This window comes from Octopus bimaculoides, chromosome 2 (genome assembly GCF_046866305.1).
Source record: "Octopus bimaculoides isolate indiv1 chromosome 2, ASM4686630v1, whole genome shotgun sequence".
Taxonomy (NCBI): Eukaryota; Metazoa; Mollusca; class Cephalopoda; order Octopoda; family Octopodidae; genus Octopus; species Octopus bimaculoides.
The window spans coordinates 48,091,911-48,111,442 of NC_142929.1; the positions used below are offsets into that span (position 1 = coordinate 48,091,911).

At 38.2% G+C, this 19,532-nt stretch overlaps 1 protein-coding gene across 2 annotated transcripts in view; it reads left to right on the forward strand.

Annotated features, from left to right (window-relative positions):
- LOC149137048 (uncharacterized) overlaps positions 1-19,532 on the forward strand; it is a 162,670-nt gene that overhangs the window by 121,763 nt on the left and 21,375 nt on the right. The window contains exon 3 of one of the 2 annotated variants that reach the window (XR_016237889.1): positions 17,454-18,672. The exons of the other annotated variant lie outside the window; for it this stretch is intronic. The gene's annotated coding sequence lies outside the window, so the exon portion shown is untranslated. Of the gene's footprint in view, positions 1-17,453; positions 18,673-19,532 lie in introns of those variants that run through there. 2 annotated transcript variants of the gene reach the window in all.

Below are 19,532 nucleotides of genomic sequence, written 5' to 3' on the forward strand. Positions count from 1 at the left end.
TCTCCTTAGACCGTATTTAAAATACCAAAGAGGAGCTTTATCTTATTGTCTGTACAACCATCTTAACTAAAATTATAAGACATCAAGTCACCTATTTACTGTCCTCTACATGCTTGGTGGAACCAATGGTGATAGTGTTATTTTTATTGAAACACAAGTTAGCCCTGTCTTACATATGAGATCAGTGATGAAGCCAAGCAGCTTGGGGTAGAGTTGGGGTGGTGCTGATCCAGAAAACAAGTTACTTTTTATGACACCCATTACATTTAGATACTATCATATAACCACAATTTCATATGTTAAAGGACTGAATGGGTCTAAGAACTATCTGAAGAGCTTTTGTAGGTCTCTCTGAAGCATATCTAATGTATCACTCAAGTATCATAGCTCATCATCATCACCATTGTCATCATCATCGTCACCGTCATAATCCTCATTATTCTAACGTCCACTTTTCTATGATGGCATGGGTCAGTTGTCATTGTTGTGGTTTGTTCCTTCTCAAGCCATGCCTGGCTCATAAGGGCCAGTTTCCTGGTTTCATTGGTGTATAGGTTCCCCACCTGGATGGGACACTGGTTTGTCACAGGTGAGCTGCTAGATGAGTGAGAGAAAGTTGTGGCAAAAGAGTTAGCAGAGGTTCCCCATTACCTTCTGCTGGAGCTGCGCTAGAACTGCGCTGGAGCTGCGCTGGAGCTGCGCTGGAGCTGCGCTGGAGCTGCGCTGGAGCTGCGCTGGAGCTGCGCTGGAGCTGCGCTGGAGCTGCGCTGGAGCTTAGGTGTTTCACTCATAAACACCCACATTGCCTGGTCTGAGAATCAAACCCACAATCCCTCAACTGCAAGTCTGCTGCTCTAACCACTAGGCCATGTGCCTCCACTGCATGGATCAGACAGAGTGTTTTTGAGGATGATTTTTCTATTTCCAATAGAGACAACGTATGCATATGTACTTCAACATTTTTCTTAAGATACATTTGAGTATTCCCAAAAAGAGTGGTGGATTTTAACTACTGCCCACCCAATCAATAGTGCTGAGTTTCATTGTATTCTACTGTTTTACTATACTAGTAGTCTAGCCAGGGCACATTAGAAAATCATCTTCAACTATTCATGCTTAGTTTGGTTGATTTTGCTCCCAAGGGAAAGTCAGAACTTTTTTTTTAATACCCTCAAGTATTCAACAATATGGTAAACTGGAATGTGCAAGAGATAAAAATAAGACGTAAACAGGAAAACTACTGAAGAAATTTAGACTACATCATTGAAAAACTGACATACATAGCACATATTTCCCTAGGCACAATGAAAACCTTGAACAATTTAGATGGTGAATGAAACTAGTTCATTTGTGTGAGACATTTACCGCCAAGAAAAAAAGCAAAACACCTTCTATGAAAAGTTGCTGAACATCGCAAAAGCAAAATGTTGCACTCAATATACAAAGGAGCACAGAAACATTTAGCAGAAATAGGCACTTCACTTGAGAATTTCTCAAAACTCTCAAATACACTTAGTACTAAACAGGCATAAACTGCAGAAAGAGCTGATACAGCAAAAGAAGTTTAAAAACTGAAGAAAGAATAAGAGAGTACTCAAAAAAAAAAAAAAAATGAACCCTTTAATCGTACTGAAACCCCTTTTCATGGATGATGCTCCTAAATGACTCCATAAACTGAATTGCAACAAACAACAGCACTTGGTTCCAAGAACTGTAGCTGAAAGGGAAAACTGAAAGTTTAATAATTACAGTTCAAAAAAAGGCAGTGAGCTGGCAGAATCATTAAGATGTTGAACAAAATGCTTAGCAGTATTTTGTCTGTCTTTATGTTCTGAGTACAAATTCTTATTTCTTTACTGCCCACAAGGGGCTACACACAGAAGGGACAAACAAGGACAGACAAACGGATTAAGTCGATTATATCGACCCCAGTGCCACGTAAAAAGCACCCAGCACACTCTGTATAGGGGTTGGCATTAGTAAGTAAATATCATTGACATAAAAGCAGTGTCATCCATTTTCAATCCTCCATGAAAACATGTCTGGTCATGTGAGGGAAAATATTACCTTACTTAGAAACAAGTAACGGTTGGTGATAGGAAGGGCATCCGGCCATAGAAAAATCCACCTCAAAAAATTCTTTCTGGCTCATGCAAGCGTGGAAAAGTGAATGTTAAAACAATGATAATGATGATGATGATGATGATGATGATCATCATCATCATCGTTTCATGTCCGATTTCCATGCTAGCATGGGTTGGGCGATTTGACTGAGGACTGGTGAACCAGATGGCTACATCAGGCTCCAATCTGATTTGGCAGAGTTTTTACAGCTGGATGCCCTTCCTAACGCCAACCACTTCGAGAGTGTAGTGGGTGCTTTTACATGCCACCGGCACAAAGGCCAGCCGGGCGGTACTGGCAACGGCCCCAAAATGATTTGCGACATTTAGTTATGGCTCTTTACATCCCGAGTTCATATCCTGTTGAGGTTAGTCTTAGTGTTACCTCTCATGATTTTAGAGCTGATAATATATAGTACTAGTGAAGTACTGTGTTAACGTTATCAGCTAATCTTTTCCTCCTTCAAAATTGCTGGCTTTGAAACAAGTATTAGAAACAAGTATTATTTGTCATATATAATTGTTTTCCTTCAAATGTGTATTTGTTTGGTTCTGACATTATGACCATCACAGCGATTGTCATAGGTGTCTTCTTCCCTTCTCTTTCATCAGACCATCATAACCATCATCACCATCATCAGTATCATCACCATCACCATTCTTCACCACCTCTACATTTTCTTTCTCTTGGTCATTGTCTTGGACATAGTTATCATTGTCGTTATCTGTGCCATCATCTCAACACACTTCACTTGCCACTATCATTTCCATGTCCTCTTTGTTCAATCCACCATCGTCTTTCTCCCTTCTTTCTTCTCAATACCAATATCATCACCATCACCATCATCATCATCATCATCATCATCATCATCACCACCACCACCACCACCGCTGCCATCACCACCACCGCTGCCACCACCACAGCCGCTGCCACCACCACCACCGCCGCTGCCACCACCACCGCCGCTGCCACCACCACCGCCGCCGCTGCCACCACCACCGCCGCCACTGCCACCACCACCGCCGCCGTTGCCACCACCACCACCACCGCTGCCACCACCACAGCCGCTGCCACCACCACCACAGCCGCTGCCACCACCACCACCGCCGCTGCCACCACCACCACCGCCGCTGCCACCACCACCGCCGCTGCCACCACCACCACCGCTGCCACCACCACCGCCGCTGCCACCACCACCGCCGCTGCCACCACCACCACCACCACCATCACCACCACCACCACCACCACCACCTACACCACTGTCATCATTATTGTCATCGTCGACATCATCATCATCATCACCATTGTCATTGCCATAGTTATCATCATCCTCGTCCTAATTTTTCTCATTAGCATCATCACCATCATCATCGTCATCATTATTCTTATTGCTTTCTTCATTTTCATCAACATTATCATCATCTTCATCTTCGTTGTCATTGTCAGCCTCATCTTCGTTCTCATCTTGATCATCATCATCATCATCGTAATCAATCACTGTTACCATCATCATCATCATTGTTGTCCTTGACATTGTCATCTTTACTGTCGACATCATTGGCATCACCATCATCATCATTTACAGTATAACATGTCACCCTATGTCCACCTCGTATAAACTGCTGCTCCAATCATGATAATTTTCTCTGACTATAAAAGCAATGGGACATTGATGACTAGATGAAAGAGAAAGATTAAAGAGAAACATAACAGAACGATCTGTTGAAAGCACACTATGTCTGCTGTTTTGTATATCTGGACAGTTAATAATTGCAGTGGATGTCTGCTGTATGTATGTATGCATGTATGTAGGTATTTATGTATGTGTGCATAGTTATGTATGTCCATATGTATGTATTCTTGTGTTTTGTATGTATGTATGTGTGTATGTGTGTATGCATGCATGTATGTATGTGTGTATATTTGTATGTGATGTATCTGTGTGTGTAGTCCATCTGTATGTATGTTAGTGTATGTATGTTTGTGTATGTATGTATGTATGTATATGATGAATATAAATTTATACTGACATACACATATACATATCTATCTGTTTGTCTGTCTGTTAGTCCTTCTTTCAGTCTCTCTCTGTCCCTCTCCTTCTTTCTCTCTCTCTCTCTCTCTCTCTCTCTCTCTCTCTCTCTTTCTCTCTCTCTCTCTCTATATATATATATACACACACACATACAAAAGATGGAGGTGGAAAGTAAGTCTAAGACATTTCAATTTAAGAGAGAGTTTAATAAAAATGATTTTAAAAATTATATAAAGAAAATATTACTGGATTCGATGTATCTCATCTTATCAAATATCAGTAAAATTTATAAAAATTAGAAGTATAAACAGTTTCTCTTCTGTCTGGGGGTCAAGGACATGTCTGGAGATTTTTCATTGAAGTCGTTTTTAAATATAGTTTGGTATAGTGTTCAAAGTGCTAGAGAGTGAGGGAATGGGTGTCTATTGTCTAAAAGAAATCTTTGCAAGTTCCTGCCAAGGAAGTGGCTAAAAAAGCATTCATTGAATGGGTTTAAACAAGTAAATAGTATTTTCCTAAACAATACATCCACTTATTTCGGTTAGTGACTTATTCACGAATATACCAACACTAACGCTGCTGAGGGTAATATTCTCTGGGAACGCACAAAAGCTCTTTTCAGAGTTATTTACTTTGAATTGCTATTATCTCATATCTGATTAGCCTGTTATTACGTAACATGCTTAACGATTTTAGTATACATACCTTATTAGTATTTCCTCCTAAGTTCTATATACTCTGAAAATGCATTAAAGCCCTTTTCAGGGCTACTTTATTTGAATTCTTACTATCAGGTAACTAATTTCATGTTATTACATAACTGACTTCACAATTTGGGTATTCGTAATTTATTGGGAATTCCTAAAAACAAGATCCTGTGTAAAACAGTTCAGTATTTTCTGTAAATGCACAAAAACTGTTTTAAGGGCTGCATACTTTGTATTGTTGTGATTGGATTAGCGAAGCACTTATGAGAATGGAACTAAGGGATAAGCCTCGCTTTTCTGAGAATTACCGGGTACGTCAGCTAGTACATATGTGTGTGTGTGTGTGTGCGTGCGTGCGCACGCATGTGTATGTGTGTGGGTGTATGTGTGTGTACACACACATTGTTATACTTTTATTCTTTTACTTGTTTCAGTCATTTGACTCAGCCATGCTGGAACACCACCTTTAGTCAAACAAATCACCCCCAAAACTTTTTCTTTGTAAGCTTAGTACTTTTTATTGGTCTCTTTTGCCGAACTGCTAATTTATGGGGATGTAAACACACCAGCATCAGTTGTCAAGTGATGGTTGGGGGACAAACATAAACACACAAACACACACACACACACACACACACACACACACACACACACACACACACACACACACACACAGACACATATATGACAGACTTCTTTTAGTTTCCAGTAGAAACCATGAGAAAAACTCTCATAAATGCACACTTTTTTATATTGCTGTAGAGACTGCTTGCTATCTCTGGCAGTTGAATATCTACCATTGATAAGACCAAGGAAGGTCAAAATCACATGATCTGTGGTCTTGGCATTGGAAGTGGCAGGGATATTTAAGTCCCCACTAGCAATAAAAACAAATGTGTATTTTACATGAAAAAGCCAATTAGAGAGTTTCTCTCATGGTAATTACCACAGTAACGATTTTTCTAGCAGAACATCCACATTTAAGTTGGGATAAATGAGAAATATAGTTGTACAAGAGATGTACTGGGATCACAGACAGGAAAACAATGAATAAAGATTTTCCACGTGGCTGATGTACAGAAGTAGTTAGCAATCAGAGCAGTTGTAAAATAAATTCCTTTCAATGTTTGCAAGGCTCTGTAGAAGCGGTTGATGGCTTCTGTTACTTAAGCAACCTAATCAGCTGTAGAAGAAGGGGCTTTGAAAGCATAGTAACCAGAATGTAGATGGACAGTAAAGAGGAGTTCAGGGAGCTAATACTTCTGGTGGCAACAAGAAGATTCTGGTTTTGAGTGAAAGATAGATTGGACACTGATTGAATATAAAGTGCAATACTGCATGGTTGTGAGATGTGGGTGCTGAACATAGAGAGTGTGTGTTGGTTGGAAAGAAACGAAGCTTGCATGTTGTGTTGGATGTGCGTGCAATGTTAATTTGGATGAATGATATAGTACAGTTGTGCTGAGAGATAAACTAGTTATAAAAGGGATCGGTTGTAGTGTATTAGAAGGAAGATTGTGTTGTTATGGACATGTGAGGCATTTTTAGATGATAACGAATGGGTCAAGAAATGTCAAGAGATCCAAGTAGAAAGGAACTGTGGAAAAAAGAAGACTATGGAAGACACGAGCAGAATTGGTAAAAGCTTTCTTCAGGATTTTGAAATCACAAAAAAGATTATAAAGGAATACAGCAAATGGCAAGATGCTGGGTTGGAAAAGACTATCTAACCCATACAAACATGAAAATTCAGAAGATGACAATGACGACGACGATGATGACAACAATATTTCTGCATGCATGCATGTGTATGTATATGCATTGCATGTCCATGTGTATACATGCATGTGTGTGTGTGTGTGTATACAGAGCATCTGTCTGAACAGTTATTGTCCTTTAAATTTCTCTCCCAATGCATTTAGTCAACTAGAAGACACAAGAGAAGGTACATGCCTAAGGTACTGCCCACATGGTTTTGAGAAAAAACTTCTTAACCACACAACTATAGTTGCACCTGTATTTCATTACATCCTTTGTTTTTACAATCTAGATGAGAGAATACTTTTGTCTTGTAGGTGTTGAAAGTAGAGGAAACATGGAGCAAATTACTCAGTACTCCTTCTAAATTTAGCTGTAAGTGAAAATACTTGGTGGTACTTACTTCATAATATGCAAACTGTATTATGAAGAGGGTCATTCAGGTCTTTGATGGGGTGGAAGTACAGCACAGTACCACTGATTGTTATACAGATACTTGACCCCCTTTTTCTCTCTCACCAGCAATTTGGATTATTCAAGATAAAGACTTACATGGTTAGTATCGTTGCCTGGTCCCATTTCAGCTCTCGTTAAGCAGATCTCTGATCAAAGGCACTCCAGTTGTGACCATTTCATCTTTTTTTCATAGGCTAGTATATCTAAAACTAAGACAGCAGATTAAGTTATATTGTCAGGATATTGGATAGAATGCATTGCAGAATTTGTTCCAACACTCTATGCTCTGGGTTCAAATCCTGTCACAATCATCTTTGCTTACCTTTCATTTCTCACATATAAAAGAAATATTTGGAAGACTCGATATAATTTATGCTAATACTAAATAATTTATGCTAATACTATCTATTGGTCTAGTCTAGTGGTTCTCAAACCTTTTCAGGCTGCTACCCCCTTAGCACTCAGGCCTCATTATCAGCACCAGCCTCTTTTGCCAAACCACTAAGTTACGGGGACGTAAACACACCAGCATCGGTTGTCAAGCGATGTTGTGGGGACAAACACAGACACACAAACACACATATATATGTATACATATACATATATACGACGGGCTTCTTTCAGTTTCCGTCTACCAAATCCACTCACAAGGCTTTGGTTGGCCTGAAGCTATAGAAGAAGACACTTGCCCAAGCTGCCACACAGTGGGACTGAACCCGGAATCACGTGGTTGGTAAGCAAGCTACTTACCACACACCCACTCCTGTGCCTATATATATATATATATATATATATATATATATATATATATATATATATATATATATATATATATATATATATATATATATATATATATATATATATATACATATATATATATATATATATATATATATATATATATGTATATATATATATATATATATATATATATGTATATATATATATATATATATGTATATATATATATATATATATATATATATATATATATATATATATATATATATATATATATATATATATGTATGTATGTATGTATGTGTGTGTATATGTTTTTATGTGCGTGTTTGTTCCCCAACATCACTTGACAACTGATGCTGGTGTGTTTACGTTCCAATAATCTAGCAGTTCAGCAAAAGAGACCAATAGAATAAGTCCTAGGCTTACAAAGAATAAGTCCTAGGGTCAATTTGCTCGACCAAAGGCGGTGCTTCAAGATGGCCACAGTCAAATGACTGAAATGAGTAAAAGAATAAAAGAATACATACAAACATCTTATCTACACATCTTTATATATATGTTTATATATATGCATGTATATATATATATATGTATATATATATTTTCCACAATGTAACCTCATGGATATCGGTGGCGATTTTTTCTTCCTCCGTTTTTCCCTTCTTTGGACTTTCTTTGTTTCCGACGAAGAGCTCCGCTCGAAACGTCAAATTCTCTTTCTCTCCTTTCCTGAGCATCTAGTAACACAATCTGTATCACGTCCTCACATTGTTGTTGATTTTTTTGTCGTTTTCCCTTTTTGAACCTATATATATATATATATATATATATATACATGTATGTATGTATAGCAAGAGAGATAGAAAAAGAGAGTTGTAAGCATGCAAATATGCATGAAGGAATGTTTGACTTATATGAAATTTTATTAGGAAAGTATGTTTTTCATTCATAAATGGTACTTGTAAACATCAATTGTTATTGAGAAACATACTTATTGTTTAATATATTCACAGACTCTCACACAGATTCATCACACATTCACAGTCACTGACACACTTACACACTTTCATACACATTCATGCATATTCATACACATTCATGCATATTCATACACATTCATGCATATTCATACACATTCATGCATATTCATACACATACATGCCAAATTAGATTGGAGCCTGGTGTTGCCATCCGGTTTCACCAGTCCTCAGTCAAATCGTCCAACCCATGCTAGCATGGAAAGCGGACGTTAAACGATGATGATGATGATGATGATTCATTACAATCAAGACACACACATTCACAAGTTTTTAGCTTGCTCATGAATGTATAAACAAACAGGACAACCCATCACACAACTTTCCTGTATTGAGAATGATAAGTTAGTTTAAATGTCAAACAAATAATGACCAGTGAATTTACAAATATAGAAAATATATTAGATAGCCATTTGTAAATTAAATATCCATAAAAATAAATTGACAGCAAATTAAAACAAATGCCTGCTCTTACAAATGAAGTTTAAATCTAATCAAGAGAGCAAATGAAATAAGACAATGGAAATCTGTTTTATTTCATTTAAAAAATGTTATCAGTTTTTGTTGCATTCTATAATTTGGTTGAAAATGAAATTTTTATTTATAACATTTAAATACAAAGAAACGGAAAAAAAGAGAGATAAGAAAGGGAAAGAAAGAAAAGCAAAAAAGGGGGAAATGAAGCAGCAGAGCATAGAGGTGGGGGTGGCGATGGGCTATACACACCGGAACTAATGGTATGCTCAGCTGCGGCTTGCTGAGTTATGACTGTGATGGCGTTGCCACAGAAAATGGCCAGCAACACTCATTGCAGCAGCTATTCCACCTCGTGGGGCTCATTTCTCTGACAGGCCGTTGTTCCCCCTATTTTGTGGAGGAAATCAGTCATAAGGTGTCCTAGAATGTCTGATGTCCTGACAGCAACTGGCACAAACTGACAGTGGCTAGTCAGCATTATCATCATCCTCATCATTTAACGTCCATTGTCCATGCTGGCATGGGTTGGATGGTTTGACCAGGGCTGGTAAGATACTGAAAGATACCTGTTGTATATGTATGTACGTGCACACATACATATACAACAGGTATCTTTCAGTTTTCCTCTACCTAATCCACTCACAAGGCTTTGGTCAGCCCGGGGCTATAGTAAAAGACAGTTACCTAAGATGCAAAGTTGGAAATAAATGACACTGCTCGAATGACAGCGACAATCACTTACAAGTACCATATGATGTCAACGCAAGAAGACACAAACATACGTGTGTGTGCGTGTGTGTGCATGTGTGAGTATTTATATGACAGGCTTCTTTCAGTTTCCATCTACTAAATCCATCCCAAGGCTTTGGTCATCCCAAAGCTATAGTAGAAGATGTGTGCCCAAGGTGCCACTCATTGGGACTGAACCCAGGACCATGTAGTTGGGAAGCAAGCTTCTTAACCACACAGTCATGCCTGTGCCGACTATAATGATTATACTACCTCTAATATTGGTCATACCCTCTCTATAATGGCCTCATCCTCTCTATAATCTTCATATCCTTTCCATAAGAATTCTAATAATTCTAGTATTTCCTGTATTTCCTACTGAAAACTCTAATCATTCACTCTCTGTAATGATTTCTTCACTAACAAAAGACCTCCCCACACGAAATATTTATTGTTACAACCTCTCATGATTTACCAACATCAGACTCTATAGTTTGTACTTCTAATCTGCTTCATGCTAACATTGAACACCACATAATTACTGAATCTTGTGAATATTCTAAACAAAGGCAATATCTTGAAATTCTTTCAGCCATTAGCAAGAGGTCAATCATATAAATTATTTAAGAAGTGATGCCACAAGCCAACAAGACAGTATCTTTCTCAAACAGGATCCAAATAAACTAGAATCGATTTTCAAATTAATCTGTCGTGCTGAAGACAACCAAGAATAGACTTGGTGGTGGATATTGGACGATAATTAAATTTGAAATAGTTTTCTAAAACACAGGAAGGACATATTATGAACAAATCAACATTTTACTGGTTTTGTCAATGAGCATTTAAATGAACCTAACAAGGAGTAACGTACAAAGAGATGGAAGGCTAAACTTTTAGGTCCCGAAATATTGGACAGTTAAAAGAACAACAGCAACAACAATAAAAACCAAACAAAAATTACTGGGTAACTTACTTTCAATTTTCGTTACCTCATCTTACAGTCCATTTTGCATTGTTTAGCCTTCTATCGCTTTCTATGTTATTTATCACGTACACTGCTTCAAGCAAACTATAACATTTTACTAACAGGGTGTATTTACTTGGTCTCTCACCCTGATAGAAAGAGCACCCAAATCTCCCTCAAATCACACCCTACCATCCTAGGAAAAATAGGAAGAATACAAAGGCATGGATGTGTGGTAAGAAGTTTGTTTACCAACCACATGGTTCTGGGTTCAGTCCCACTGTGCTGCACTTTGAGCAAGAGTCTTCTACTATAGCCTTGGGATGACTGAGACCTTGTGAACAGATTTGGTAGATGGTAATTGAAAGAAGCCCATCATATCAATACATACACACACTCACACAACACGCACACCCACATTAAAGAGATTTATTGTGTAAGGCAGGAACAATGTGAGAAGATATAAAGTGAACTACAAAAAGAAAACAAAACAAAACAAATGAAAGTTGTAGTATTAACTTATATTTTTATATTTCAAGGCTATGACCCCTTTTTTAGGGCAATTGGAAAAGTAGGAGATGGGAAAGGTTGTTGCTCAGATGTTTGGTGAGGAAAGGAGAAAAAGGAGGAAAGTGCAAACTGGTGTTGCTATAGTAACCAGTCTGCTTCATGTAGTTTCTTCCTGTTGTTTATGGCAATGGGGGCTACTTTAGACCTCTTGGCAAAGGTGCTACACAAAGGCTACCAGTAGAAGACTCGTGCCCAAAGTCCCACATGGTGGGACTGAATCCTGAACAATGTGGTTGGGAAGCAAACGTCTTACCTCACAGCTTATATGTATTTGCTGGGCTCAAATCTAATTTGTGAACCCATGGAAAACGAACCTCCACCAACTATTCTGCCTATATGTCTCTGCACACCTTTCAATGCAATGTATGCTAGAAGGTCTACTAATCTAACAGAAGCCTCAAAGGACATTTTAAGATCCACAAAGATCAGACCTTAACTGCAGCTCTTGGTGGTCCAAGTTGGATATGCAATCTATGTGGGTGCCTTTTAAAAACATTGGCTGCTTTAAAAAGCCACATCAGATGCCATGATGGTTCTAAGGTGTAGGCACAGGAGGTGGTCAAACTCTACATAAGGAGTAGACAACCATCATATATATATATATAGTAAGCATATGAGTGGGTGCTGAAAAGTTCCTGGCTCTGGGTAAAATAAAATACAGGAGGATCAATTAATTATGATCTTATTCGAAATATTTCCCTCTTAGATTCAAATACTTATTGCAGCGTTCCTTCAGTTTTTCTAAGCTTTGTAAAAGAATTCAGAAGTTTGGACCTCCAACCAGGCCTTTTGCAATAACCTTAAAACCAGGAACTTTTCAGCACCCCCTCGTATGTATGTGTACATATGTATTTATATACACGTGTGTGTGTGCGTATATGTGTGCGTGTGCGTGTGCATGTGCGTGTGCGTATGTGTGTGCGTGTGCGTGTGTGTGTGTGTATGTGTGTGTGTGTGTGAGTGAATGTCTGTGTTTGTGTGTGTTTGTTCCATTCAGCCCATTTATATTAAAGTCACGATGTTGGTGCAGTGTTGTTGGCACTTCCGTCAATAAATTGTCTGCTTATTTCAAGGCCATGCAAAGTAGGAAAAGAAGCTTCACTTGTATAACAGGTAGAGGTTAGCATCAGTTTATTGTAAAACATATGCTTCTAACTTAAGTTGGCATGGAAAAATAAGTATAAGAACATCCATTGAACCAGCGACATAGAAGCATCTATGTATTTCTTTTGTCCATTTCTGCCTTCAAAGTATTTGTAATATGCACTGAATAGTTTAAATAGATTTTCTTCTCATAAGAACATCAAAGGCTTTCTACATAGCTTCACACACACACACACACACACACACACACACACACACACACACACTAATACATGCATACATGCATATATGCATACTTACATACATACATACACATGTGTACGTGTGTGTGTGTATGTGTGTGTGTATATATATATATATATATATATATATATACATGTAAATGTTGAATGATGAAATGAGTGCTCAACACTGCATTGGTGGATGTATGACCTTAATTCACAAATAAAGAATGTGTATATATACTTAAACACATGCGTGCATATGTATATAAACACACACGTACATGTGTGTGTGTATATATATATATATATATATATATATATATATATATATATGTTGGAAATAAAAGTATGCAGTTAACATATGTGTTTTACTCCATTCATTAAATTTATATATATGTATGTATATATGTGTGTATGTATGTATGTCTGTATGCATGTGTATCTATCTATGTATATATATATATATATTTATATTTGTATATATTCATATATACATACATATATATATGTGTTTATATGAATGTATAAATATATATACGCATACATACATACATACATACACACACACATAGACATACACACACATCTATCTATCTATCTATCAGTGTGTGGGTGAGACTGTATGCAGAAAGTGTTAGATGTTCTTATGAAGGGAAAAATTTTTTTAAATGCTCATTGTGTATAAGAAATACTCTCAAGAGGTAAATGGACAAAGGAAGGCATAGATGCTTCTTTGTTACAGGTTAAATGACAATTGCTAACTGAATTTCTAGGCGAATTCGCATTAATACATACATACATACATACATACATAAAAAAATAAAAATACCCTGTTGTTGATGTTGAAATTTCAATAAAGAGGCCTTGGATCAAGGTTAGAAACTGACTCTTTCTCTTTTGGCAAGAAATCTTGAAATAAAACTGAATAATGACATACATACATACATACATACATACATACACCATCATCATCATCATCATCATCATTGTTTAATGTCCGCTTTCCATGCTAGCATGGGTTGGATGATTTGACTGAGGACTGGTGAAACCAGATGGCTACACCAGGCTCCAATCTGATTTGGCAGAGTTTCTATAGCTGGATGCCCATCCTAACGCCAACCACTCTGAGAGTGTAGTGGGTGTTTTTTACATGCCACTGGCACGAATGTCAGTCAGGCGGTACTGTCAACGGCCATGCTGAAAATGGTGTATTTTACGTACCACCTGCACCGGAGCCAGTCCAGCAGCACTGGCAACGATCTCGCTCGAATGTCTTTACATGTGCCACCGGCACAAGTGCCAGGAAGGTGACGCTGGGCGCAGGTGCCATCACGATTTCGCTTTCGCTTGCCCCAACAGGTCTTCGCAAACCGAGTTTCGTGTCCAATGAAGGAGATCCATATATATACATACACACACATACATACATACACACACATACATACATACATACACACACATATACATACATACATACATACACACATACATACATACATGCATGCATATATACGTGCATACATTTATAGCATGCATATATGCATACATATATATACATACATACATACATATATATAAACACTAAAGTACGCATATACAGCATACACATTCATGCACTTTCTCAACTTGCTTCTGTTGCCATATCAAGTTGGTTTTGATTATTACATTCATTAGTTAATTATAAAGAGAGAGAAAGAGAAGGAAAGAGAGAGAGAGAGAATGGGTGGAAAGATGGAGGAAAAGAGAGTGAAAGTGAGCGGGTCAGCTGATAAACTAAAGGCATGAAAGGCCATATAAAGTCATGCTTTTAGGAGTTGTATATCCACATACAAGCTCGCATATATAATGATTAATGGTGATGATGCTAATGAAATTTCTTGCAAAGAACAACTTATGAACATAGAGTATTTTACTAGATTTACTTGTTCCACTAGAAAGAGAGTATCAGTGATTTTTCTTCATTTCATAAAGTCAAACTATATCTCATCTAAGCTTATTCATTTCTTAATTAGTTTTGCTTGTCATTTTTTCAGTAACTTTCATAACCTGGTTCACCAAATTGATGCCTCTGCACTTACTTCTTTCTAGAGCATCTCCTTTAGCCTTGTAACAGTTGATAATAATATTGTTATGTTAGTCATTGCCTTCATATTCTTAACCCTTTTACTGCAGAATGTAGATATATCCGATATAGTGGTATTCCGTTACTCTTAACTGTGGAATGCAGTTTTATATCCCTTTTGCATTCAGATTACTCTATGACAGGAGGTCATCTAACTACAGCCTGTAGGCTGGATCTGGTCTGCAAGGCCAGTTCATTCAGCCTGCTACCACGCTGTATCATTTGTGTTAATACCTGCAAGGAAATACCTAGCTAAGGATAAACCTCTGTACCTGGCTTTCGTTGACATGGAGAAAGCCTTTGACAGGGTCCCCCGATCCCTTATCTGGTGGTCAATGAGGAAACTTGGGATAGAAGAATGGTTAGTGAGAGCTGTGCGAGCCATGTACAGAGATGCTGCCAGTAAGGTGAGGGTTGGAAATGAGTACAGCAATGAATTCCGGGTAGAGGTAGGGGTCCACCAAGGTTCCGTCCTCAGCCCCCTCTTATTTATCATAGTCCTCCAGGCAATCACAGAGGAGTTCAAGACAGGTTGCCCCTGGGAGCTCCTCTATGCTGATGACCTTGCCCTAATTGCGGAGTCACTATCAGAACTAGAGGAGAAGTTTCAGGTGTGGAAGCAAGGTCTAGAATTGAAGGGCCTTAGAGTCAACCTAGCTAAAACCAAAATCCTAATAAGTAGGAAGGTAGATAAAACACAAACCCCTTCAGGTAGATGGCCCTGCTCAGTATGTAGAAAAGGAGTAGGTAGTAACTCTATAAGATGTACCCGGTGCAAGCTATGGACACATAAGAGGTGCAGTAACATCAAAGGCAGGTTAACTAGCAAGTTAGTTTTTGTTTGTGGCAGATGTTCAGGTGCAATAAAGACTGTAAACAAACAGGAAACAACTTCTATCTCATTCCAGGGTGAAAAACTAGAGGTAGTCGATAGCTTCCGCTATCTGGGCGACCAAGTTAGTAGTGGGGGTGGGTGCGCTGAAAGTGTAGCTGCTAGAATAAGAATAGCCTGGGCAAAGTTTAGAGAGCTCTTACCCCTGCTGGCGACAAAGGGACTCTCACTCAGAGTAAAAGGCAGACTGTATGACGCATGCGTACGAACAGCCATGCTACATGGCAGTGAAACATGGGCTGTAACTGCTGAGGACATACGTAAGCTCGCAAGGAATGAAGCCAGTATGCTCCGTTGGATGTGTAATGTCAATGTGAATACCCGTCAGAGTGTAAGTATCTTGAGAGAAAAGCTGAACATTAGCAGCATCAGTTGTGGTGTGCAAGAGAGACGATTGCGCTGGTATGGACATGTGGTGAGAATGGAGGAGGATAGCTGTGTGAAAAAGTGCCACACCCTAACAGTTGAGAGAACCCGTGGAAGAGGTAGGCCCAGGAAGACCTGGGCTGAGGTGGTGAGGCAAGATCTTCGTACATTGGGCCTCACCGAGGCGATGACTACTGACCGAGACCTTTGGAAATGTGCTGTGCGTGAGAAGACCCGGCAAGCCAAGTAAGATCGTTGCCAGTGCCCCTGGACTGGTTCTTGTGCGGGTGGCACATGAGATGCACCATTTTGAGCGTGGCCGTTGCCAGTACCGCCTGACTGGCTCCCGTAGGATTTTCGAGCGAGATCGTTGCCAGTGCCCCTGGACTGGCTTGTGTGGGTGGCACATAAAAGACACCATTTCGAGCGTGGCCGTTTTCGTGTGGGTGACACGTAAAAGCACCCACTACACTCTCTGAGTGGTTGGCGTTAGGAAGGGCATCCAGCTGTAGAAACTCTGCCAAATTAGACTGGAGCCTGGTGTTGCCATCCGGTTTCACCAGTCCTCAGTCAAATCGTCTAACCCATGCTAGCATGGAAAGCGGACGTTAAACGATGATGATGATGTTGATGAATGAGAGTTCATTTGCCTCTGGTATGGCATCAGTGTTTGGAACAACTTATGCCTTTGAGCAAACATTTTCAAAAATGAAGAATGTGAAGTCAGCACATTGAACGAGGTTGACTGATGAACATTTAGAAGCAATTTTCTTGGTTGGATGCAGCAAACACCAGTTTCACAAATCTCACTAATCTGTTTTGGTGCTTAGTTTGTGAGATTCGGATATGTGCACACTGGGTGTGATATAACTATCTTATTGCTAACGTTGCCTTCTTTGATAACTTTTTGGCAAATAAATAAGTTGGTTGTCTTTATTTTTTGTTTATTCACTGTATTGTATTGAACAAAATGGTTATGTGGCCCACGCTTGTCATTCTCTCAGTTATCTGGTCCACTGTGTAAAAAGTTTGATGACCCCTGCTCTATGAAATGTAATGCTTATTTATTCACATTGTTTTTAATTAATCCTGCATTTTTTCGTCACTTCCAGATTTTGATGATGTGATTATCTATTTTCAGGATGACAGTGTAGGGTATGTGACCCAAATACTTCACTTATTTTATTACTGAACCAAGAGAGAAAAACCAAGAGCAATGTATATGGAGTAACTTTTATATTAATTAGTGGAACATACAGTTTTATGTAATTCAGACCACCTTATTTTATTTAACTTTGAAAAGATGAAAAAGCAAAGTTGACCTCAGTAGGATCTGAACTTAGGGCATAAGGTGCCACAAGAAGTATTTTGCAAGGTATTTTACCTGAAGCTCTAATGATTTGGTCAAATCACAGCCCAACAAAGAAAGAAAGCATCTCTGTTATTAAGCATTTCATCTTTTCATTTAGCTTTAACCAAATCTGTATTTCTAAATGAAATTACTGAGATATTTTATAAACAATATTTTACTGTCTACTGGAAGTCTTACAAGGAATGATCAGAAGAAAAAGATATGTTTCAAAGGAAATAGCTTAGAATTTAAACACTTCAGTTGGATGAATTTCCATGTAGAGTTTCTAAGAAATAATGACCATCGGTCTTTACTTATATATCACTTATGGATATCCAAATATAATATACCGTGGTGTACAATTTACAAATAAGTGTGTTTGAATAAACGAAAGAATGAACGAATGAAGAAACGAACAAATGAAGGAATGAATAAATGGATATTTTGATCATTATGGCTGAGGTTCGGAGTAAGGGGCATCAGACAAAACCACCAATCTTCATGCATATATCAATAACTAATTTATTAGAGGACCAAGATATGTGGTGCATTGGACTGAGATATGTGGCAGTTTGCTGTACTTGAGAAGACTTATCCACCACAACAGAATTAAAACCCTAAAACCAAGGTGCAATGTAAAAAGCAATGGTGTGGGTGCTGGTGCCACATAAAAACCCTGGTGCTGGTGTCACTCAAAAAGCACTGGTGATGGTGCTATGCAAAATAGCACTCAGTACACTCTTTAGAGCCCATCATATATATGTATATGTATATATATGTATGTGTGTTTGTGTGTCTGTGTTTGTCCTCCCCAACATCGCTTGACAACCGATGCTGGTGTGTTTACGTCCCCGTAACTTAGCAGTTCAGCAAAAGCGACCGATAGAATAAGTATTAGGCTTACAAAGAATAAGTCCTGGGTCGATTTCATCAACTAAAGGTGGTGCTCCAGCATGGCTGCAGTCAAATGACTGAAACAAGTAAAAGAGTAAATAAAATCGCAGTCAAATATTTGGGATCAGTACTTCTCCTCTCTCTGTCTCTCTCTCTCACAAAAAACAGATCTATGAATAAAAGCATTCCAGTTGTGGTCATTATACCTTTATATTTTTCAGACATAGTGAATCTAGGGTTACATTATCTAATATCTTCATTTTTAAGAGGCATTAAATGCAGTAATTCAAGTTTGTTATGTGTTTGAAAGTCAACAGAGAAACTCACATATTTGAACTGCTTGTATCCTGGACTTATTTACTTTGAAATATTTGGAGAATTGACTATTAACAACTTCATTGGCTCAACTATTTTCAGCTTAATTTGATAATAAGCAAGTTTGGTTGGACATTATTTGGACAGGAATATCATTAGGTAAATAGTCAGGTAAATATTTCATTGCATTGTCGAAGATATTATATTACGAAATTATGTTATACAATAACAGTTTTTCAAAATAAATTATGTACAGTTTAGTAACTCATTAATAAAGAAGTAAAAATATCTTTAACACAATAGGCAGACCGACATTACACACAGAAATTGGGCTATTAAATTAGACAAGCAATAGAAAAAGTAATGTTCTTTGCATAAGCTTTCTATTATATATTATGTGGTGAATTGGTAGACTTGTTAGAACACAAGAAATACCTTGTAATATTTGTTCTGGTTTATAAGGCAGTGAGCTGGCATTGTTAGCATGCTAGGCAAAATGCTTAGTGGTATTTCATCTGTCTTTATGTTCTGTGTTCAAATTCCACCAAAGTTGACTTTGCCTTTCATCCTTTCAGGGTTGATAAAATAAAAAACCAGATCAGCACTGGGGCCAATGTAATCAACTTACCTCTGCTTCCAAAATTGCAGGCATTGTGCTAA